Raw genomic sequence first — 7,359 nt, 5'->3', positions numbered from 1 at the left:
GCAGAGGTGACCAGATAGCAGAGGAGACACACAGACACATACCAGAGAGGAAAAGGCATTTTTGGCCTCAAAGCAGAGATCCAAGAGGCTCAACTCCACCTACTGGAAATCAAAAGAGAAACCCCTTCTTAACAACCAGCTAAAAAGAGATCACTATCTAATAAATTTTCTTTAAAAAAAAAAAAAAAGCATAGTACACTGCCTTTTATTTCCAGATAGAGAAGTAGGCCCTCAAATACCATGGATAACCAAAGTGACAAGGCAGCTCAAAAAGAAAGTAAGAGATTAGAAAAAAAGCTCAAAAAACATAGAAATATGCAATTTAAATGACAGAGAATTCAGGATTGCACTTCTGAAAAAACTGGGATGCAAGAAAATTCTGACCTACAATTCCAAGAAATTAGAAACAAAATAAACAAACAAAGTGAATACTTTACCAAGGAGATTGAAACCTTAAAATAGAACTAAATAGAACTTCTAGAGATGAAAAACACTTTAAAAGAGAAGAAGAATGAAATAGCAAGCTTATGAAAATAGAGCAGACCAGATGGAAGGAACAATTAGTGATAACAAAGACAGAAATCTGAAAATGATACAATGGAAAAAGAGAGACTTGAGAGTGAAAAATAATGAAAGAACTCTATAAGAACAATTTGACACCATCAGAAAAACCAATATAAGAATAATGGGTATACCAGAAGGAGAAGAGAGCAAGAAGGAAACAGAGAGGCTAGTCAGACAAATAATTGACGAGAATTTCCCAAACCTATGAAGAGAACTGGATCTTTGAATCTAAGAAGCAAACAGAACACCAAATTATCTCAACCCAAAAAGGCCTGCTCCAAGACACATTATAATAAAATTGTCAAAATTTAACGACAAAGAATGAATTTTCAAGGTAGCCAGGGAAAAGAAGATGGTAACTTATAAAGGAAAACCCATTAGACTATCATCAGATTTCTCAGCGCAAACCTTACAAGCAAGGAAAGAGAGGAACCAAATATTCAAACTATTGTAAGAAAGAAAATACCAGCCAAGAAGAATATATCTAGCAAAGCTCTTCTTTAGATATGAAGGAGAAATAAAGAACTTTCCAGACATACAAAAGCTGAGGGAATTCTCCACTACGAGATTTATATTACAGAAAATATCAAAGGGATCATTCTATCTGAAAGAAAAGGACAAAAAATACATAACTATGAGTAAGATGACCAACAGGCAGACAAAAGCAGGAAAGTGCAACCCTTAATGAGAACACAGTATTAGAAGCTTAAATATTACATAATGACTAAAGGCCAAACAAAAAAAGAAGATAACAACTACTGCAACATAGAAATGAATGTTCCACATATATAGCGATAGTTTGAGACAACAAAAACAGAAAAATGAAGGGAGTAAAAATCTAAATCCAAGAAGGGGAATAGAGATAAGCTGAATGCAGAAGAAAATGAACTACTGTATGCACACACACACACACACACACACACACACACACACACACACACATATATACGTGTGTGTGTGCACAAACTTAATGGTAACCACATACCAAAACTCCAGAACTGAGACACATAACATAAAACAAGAGGGAACAGAGGGAAAATTTATTAAACACCACCAAATTAAAATAACAGACAGAAACATTAGGACAAAGAAACAATGGAGACACTGAGCTGCCAGAAAACATAAGATAACCACCCTTAATGTAAATGGACTGAATGCACCAATACAGAGTAGCAGATGGGATCAAAACACAAAACCCAACCACATGTTCCCTAAAGAAACACATCTCAGCTCCAAAGACAAATATAGATTCAGAATAAAAGGGTGTAAAATTATACTCCAAACAAATGGCATTCAGAGAAAAGCATGTGTAGTCCTACTTATACTGACAAAATAGATTTTGATATAAAAAGAGTAACGAGAGATAAGGATGGCACTTCATAATGATGAAGGGAACCATACATCAAGAAGACATAACACTTATTAATATTTATGCTCCCAACCAGGGAGCACCAAAACATACTAAGTGACTATTATCAGCATGAAAGAGAGAAACTGACAAAAACACAATTACCCCACCGCCAGCTATGGATAGATTATCCAAACAGAAAATAAGGAAATATCCTTAAATGACATTATTAGACTAACTGGACATAATCGACATTTACAGAGCCTTTCATCTAAAAACAGCAGTTTATATTCCTCTCTAGTGCACATGGAACACTCTCAAGGATAAACCATATGTTGGTACACAAAACTGGCCTCAAAAAATTTAAGAAGATTGAAATCATATCAAGCATGTTATCTGACCATAATGTTTTGAAACTAGAGATCAACTGCAAAAAGAAAGAGGGAAGAACTACAAATACAAGGAGATTAAACAACATGCTACTGAAGAATGATATGATTGGGTCAGAGAAGAAATAAAAGGAGATCAAAAGATACATAGAAACAAATGAGAATGAAAATACAACATATTAAAATTTTCGGGACACATAAAGCAGTACTAAGAAGAAAGTTCATATCATCACAGGCCTAGCACCAAAAACAAGAATGAGCCCAAATAAACAACCTAAAATTATATCTTTAAAAACTAGAAAAGAACAAAGTCCAAAGTCTGCAGAAGGAAGGAAAAAATCAAAATTAGAGCAGAATCGAATAAAATTGAGAACAAAAAGACAATACAAAAAATAAATGCAACAAAGAGCAGGTTCTTTGAGAAGATTAATAAAAGTGACAAACCCCAGGCTAGCCTCACTAAAAAAAGAGAAAGGACACAAATAAACAAAGTCAAGAATGAAGAGAAGTTATGACAGATACCACCAAAATATAAAGGATCATACAAGATCTATGAAAATTTATTGAAAAATTATATGAAAAATTATTCAACACTAAATTTAATAACCTAGAAGAAATGGAAAAGTTCTTAGAAAGACACAACCTTCCTAGACTGAATCATGAAGAACTGGAAAATCTAAACAGACTGATCAACAATAAGGAAATTGAAACTATCATAAAAAAACTTCCCAAAAAGTAAAAGTCCAAGACTATATGGCTTCACCAGTGAATTCTACCAAACTTTAAAGAAGATTTAGTACCTATTGTCCTTAAACTTTTCCAAAAAATTGAAGAAGAGGCAATACTTCCTAACTCATTTTATGAGGCCAATATTACCCTGATACCAAAACCTAGTAAAGATAACACAAAAAAAGAAAACTATAGACTAATATATGTCATGAACACAGATGCAAAAATCCTAAATAAAATACTAGCAAATCTAGTACAATAACACATTAAAAAGATTATACACTGTGATCAAGTGGGCTTCATCCCAGGGGCACAGGGATGGTTCAACATATACAAATTGATTAATGTGATACACCACATAAACAAAATAAAGAATAAAAATCATATGATCATATTAATAGTTACAAAAAAGCATTTGATGATACAGCATCCATTTATGATTAAAACATTTAATAAAATGGGTATAGAAGGTGTATGACAAACTCTCAGCTAACATCATACTTAACGGTGAAAAACTAAAAATTTTCCCTCTAAGATCAGGAATGAGACAAGGCTATCCACTATCACCGCTATTATTCAATATAGTATTGAAAGTCTTAGCTAGAGCATTCAGGCAAAAGAAAGAAATAAAAGGCATCCAAATAGGGATTAAGAAGCCAAATTGCCACTTTTTACAGATGACATGATTTTCTAGATAAAAATTCTAATGACTCCACTAAAACACAATTACAAACAATAAATAAATAGAGTAATATTTCAGGATACAACATCAATGTTCAAAAATTCATAGTGTTCCTATGTTCTAACAGTAAATTTTCAGAAGAAAATTCCTTTTGCAATTGCAGCAAAAAGAATAAAATACCTAGGAATAAACCTAACAAAACATGTGAAAGACCTATATACTAAAAACTATAAGACATGATTAAAAAAACTTGAAGAAGACAATAAAATATGAAAGATATCTTGTGTTCTTGGATTGGAAGAATCAACATATTTAAAATAACCTTATTATCTAAAGCATTATACAGATTTAATGCAAATCCCATCAAAATCCCAATGACTTTTTTTAAAGAAACAGAACAGAAAATTATGAGATTTGTGTAGAAACACAAAACATCCCAAATAGCCAAAGCAATCTTGAGAAAAAGGAACAAGGCCAGAGGTATCACTCTGCTTAACTTCAAATTATACTATGAATCGACAATAATCAATAGCATAGTATTGGCCAAAAAAATAATAATAATTAAAACACACACACACACACACACACACATACACACACACACACACACACACACGCACACACACACACACACACCAAGGGAACAGAATTAAGAATCCAGAAGAAGTAAACCCTGCATATATGGGCAAATAATTTTTAACAAAGGAGCTAAAACCATACAATGGAAAAAGGAAAGCCTCTTCAGTAAATGGTGCTGGGAAAACTTGAAAGCTACATGCAAAAGAATGAAACCAGACTGTTGTCTATCACCACACACCGAAATTAACTCAAAATGGATTAAAGACCTGAATATGAGACCTGAAATAATAAATTGCATAGAAGAAAACATAGGTATTAAACTCATTGACCTTGGATTTAGAGAGGAATTTATTAATTTGACCTCAAAGGCAAGGGAAGTAAAAGCAAAAATAAATGAATGGTACTACATCAAACTAAAAAGCTTCTGCACAGCAAAAGAAACTGTCAACAAGACAAAGAGACAACCATCCAGATGGGAAAATATATGTGCATACAACGTCTCTGATAAGGGCCTAATATCCAAAATATATAAAGAACTCATACAACTCAACAGTAAAAAAAAAAAAAAAAAAAATCCAATTAAAAAATGGGCAGAGGACCTGGACACTTCTCACAAGAAGAGGTACAAATGGCCAACGGACATATGAAAAGATGCTCAACATTGCTAGCTATTAGGGAAATGCAAATCAAAGCAACAATGAATAACATGAGACATCCCTAGATCTCTCTCCTTGGAACAATAAGCTGAGCATCTAAAACTCATCAAAAAAACAAACTGCACACCAGCAAGTCTGAGTGTGGGATCTGTGCATAAGAGCTACCACAGATCAGAATCCCTGGGTGTCAGGCAGTGGACAGGAGATAAAAAGAAGCTGCCCAACACAGCCAAAGCTCCTTGTAAGAGGAGGGGAAGGGGAGAAGGTGTGGTGACTCCCCCGAACAGCACAGCCAGAGAGAGCTGTGAGCTCCACACAGCCCACAGTGCCCAATCATCAGGACAAAAAGCACAGAAATGGAGACAGCAGAGAAGCGGGGACAGCAGAGAACCAACAGTTGATTTTTACAGGTCCCAATTGCAAAACTGAGGCTGAGCCGCAGGCCCCATGCCCCAACCCAGAAGGCTGCTCCCCCCATAACCTCCAAGACCGAACACCATGGAGCCCCAGGGGAATCAGAGCAAACGATACCAAAACTCTTGCTAACACTGACAGGGACTGAAATTAAGGGTAGCAAATGTGATTAAATATCTACAAGAGTTTAAAGGCATTATTAAGGCTTTACATGAAGCAGAGATCAAAGAAGCTTAGACATTACCTACTGGAAATCAAAAGAAAAATGCCTTCTTTGCAACAGGCTAGAGAGACCTATATATAGTAAATCTTCTTTCTGGGAAAAAAGCAGAATACATTTCCATTAATGCCCAGGCAAAGAAATAGTCCATTAAACACCATGAACAACCAAGGTGGCAAAGCATCTCAGAAAGAAACAGAAAATAAGCTTACAGATATAGAACTATGTGACTTAAATGACAGAATTCAGAATGGTACTTCTGAAAAAAACTCAATGAGATCCAAAACGAATCTATTAACAATTTCAGAAACTGAAAAATCAACTAGATGAGCAGAATGAGTTCTTTAGCAAGGAGATTGAAACCCGCAAATCAGAATTGAACTTCTATAAATAAAGAAAACACTACAGGAGTTGAAAAATGAAATAGCAAGCTTGAGAAATAAAGTCAACCAAATTGAGGAAAGGTTCAGTGATATCGAAGACAGAAATCTAGAAATATATCACAAGGAAGAAGAGAGAAAATGAAGAATGAAAAATAATGAAAGGGAAATACAAAAACTAGCTGATACCATCAGGAGAGGAAACATAAGAATAATGGGCATTCTTGAAGGGGATTAGGAAGAGCAAGGATTAGAAAGCATTTTCAGACAAACAGTTGACAAGAATTTTCCAAATCTAAAGAATGAGCTGTAGCTTGGAATTCAAGAAGTCAACAGAACACCCAATTATCTCAACCCAAAAAGGCCATCTCCAAGACACATTGTATTAAAGTTATCAAAAATCAACGACAAAGATAGAATTCTCAGAGCAGCCAGGGAAAAGAGGACAGTAACCTATTAAGGAAAAACCATTAGATTATCATCGGACTTCTCAGCACAAACCTTACAAGCCAGAAAGGAGTGAAATCAAATATTCAAAATATTAAATGAAAGGAACTATTAACCAAGAATAGTGTGTCCAGCTAAGCACTCCTTTAGATATGAAGGAGAAATAAAGACCTTTCCAGCCATACAAAAATTAAGGGAATTCTCCAGTACAAGATCTGTATAAAGGAAATACTGAAAGGTCAGCTCACCTAAAGCCAAATGATAAAAAAAAATAAATACATACATAATTATGAGTAAAGTGACTAGCAGGCTGATAGAAGCAGAGAGTGCAACCCTTACTAAGAATATGGGATTATAAGCTTAAACAATAAGAAGAGATATGCTATAGCTAGATAGTAATGAACATTCAGCATACATAGGGACAAACTGAGATGACAATGACTGAAAAGGGGAGGATTCAAAGATTCACATTTGTGAAAGTGAATGGAGATAAGGCACACAGAGAAGAAAATGGACTACTATATATCTAACTATCTTCTACATACTTGTAATTGTAACCACACACCAAAAGTTCAGAACTATAATATATAACACAAAACAAGAAGAACTATAGGGAAAACCCACAAAAGCCAACCAAAATAAAGAAAACAGAAACACCAAGCTACCAGAAAGCAAAAGATAACACGACTGTAAGAAGATCTTATATTTCAATAATCACCCTAAGTGTAAATGGACTGAACTCACCAATAAAAAGGCACAGAGTTGCAGAATGAATCAAAAAACAAAACCCAATCATATGCTGCCTCCAGAAAATACATCTCAGCTCCAAAGACAAATATAGACTCAAAGTGAAAGGGTGGAAAATGATATTTCAAGCAAATGGCATTCAGAGAAAAGCGGGAGTAGCAGTACTAATATCAGACAAAATAGACTTCAAAATAAAAAAAGTAA

This window comes from Pteropus alecto, unplaced genomic scaffold (genome assembly GCF_000325575.1).
Source record: "Pteropus alecto unplaced genomic scaffold, ASM32557v1 scaffold191, whole genome shotgun sequence".
NCBI lineage: Eukaryota > Metazoa > Chordata > Mammalia > Chiroptera > Pteropodidae > Pteropus > Pteropus alecto.
This window is presented reverse-complemented; position numbering follows the sequence as displayed.